At 56.8% G+C, this 1401-nt stretch overlaps 1 pseudogene; it reads right to left on the bottom strand.

The window, feature by feature from the left end:
• Window positions 1–488: 488 nt before the first annotated feature.
• On the bottom strand, window positions 489–800 carry LOC106002968 (annotated as a pseudogene).
• Window positions 801–1401: the final 601 nt, after the last annotated feature.

Genomic DNA, 1401 nt, shown 5'->3' on the forward strand with positions numbered 1-1401 from the left:
TTGCAATTATTCAGAGGGGAGTTGTTGAGACCTTGCTTCCAGTGGTTGGAGCACTGACTTGCAGGCTTGAGGCTGAGTTCCACCTGAATTTGTGCCAAAAAAAAAAGAAAAAAAAAAAAGAAAAAGGGGGGAGAGAGGGGAAGGATGGAGGGAGGGGGGAGAGGAGGGCAGACAGGGAGGGGGGGTGAAGGGGGAGGGAGGGGTATAGGGGATGGAGAGGGACCAGAGGGGGGAGGGAGGAGAGAGAAGAAGAGAGGGGAGGGGAGGAGGTGGGAGTGGGGAGCAGGGCAGGGAGGGTACCTGGAAGTTATTTACTTTTCATCTTCTTTTGCTCTGTGTTTGGGTCCAGATTCTGAGTGTTTTCTCAAGCTGGGAGCAGAAATGGACTGCACACATGCACGTGTGCACATACGCACAGGCTCACACGCACACCCCACACGCACACACCAGGCACACCTCCGCCCTCCCAGGAGCCCAGCTGTGCTCACCTTGGCGCTGGACGCTGAAGCCTTTGAAAACGCCATAGTTGTGTCTGCATGCAGTGTCCACAAGGCCCCGCCTATCCTCCAGGAAGTCCTGCTGGCTGTTCCAGGACTTGGCAATGGGCCGCCCCAGCTCTGTAACTGCACTGTACTCCCCGACCTCGCTGTCAAAGCGGACATACTCCTCCCCATTGTGGAAGTATCTGTCCAGATAGCGCACCTGCTGCGTCCCGTTGAGGAAGTGACACTCGTGTTTGACTTGTTCCAGGAAACGTGCTGCAGGGACAGGAGCGGTTACTGCCAGGGGCGTGTTGACCTCTGACCACAGGACTCAGCTCCCCTCCAGGACCCCGAGATGATTGGACATAAGACGGAGGCGACAGTGACCCTCGAAGACGCCCCATTGCACAAGAGCCACCTGTGTCTGGGCAGGGGTGGGGGGGAGGGGGGAGGGACCAGGCGTGGCAGTCCCCGCACACTTCCAGAGCCAGACACCTGACATCACCAAGTCCACCAAGAACAGAGCAGGCTGCAGACCCGGGAAATTTCCACCCATTCCCCACAAAACGTGCAACAGTCCTCCCCTCTCTACCTTCCATTCAGAAACTACAACCTCCCTTCCCCGAAGGGAGAGAATCAGAAGCGCGAGCTCTCCCTCCCAGGGTTCTTATTCTTGGCCCAGAGTAAAGCAGCCTTAGTTCTGTTATTCCACCATGGTAAAATGTCTCTGTCTGGAGGGCGGATGGGGGAGAGGGGGGATGGAAGAGAAACATAGGAGAAGGAGAGAGGATGGAGAGACAGCAAGAGTCACCTTTGGGAAAAGAGTGGGGCCAGAGTGTAGAAAGTTCTGAGGCCTCTGGAGAGGCCTGCTGTTTGCAGAGAGGCCTAGGGAGAGTGGAGAGGCCTGCAGAGAGGGAGG

Source organism: Dipodomys ordii, unplaced genomic scaffold (assembly GCF_000151885.1).
Source record: "Dipodomys ordii isolate 6190 unplaced genomic scaffold, Dord_2.0 Scaffold1000035229, whole genome shotgun sequence".
Lineage (NCBI taxonomy): Eukaryota > Metazoa > Chordata > Mammalia > Rodentia > Heteromyidae > Dipodomys > Dipodomys ordii.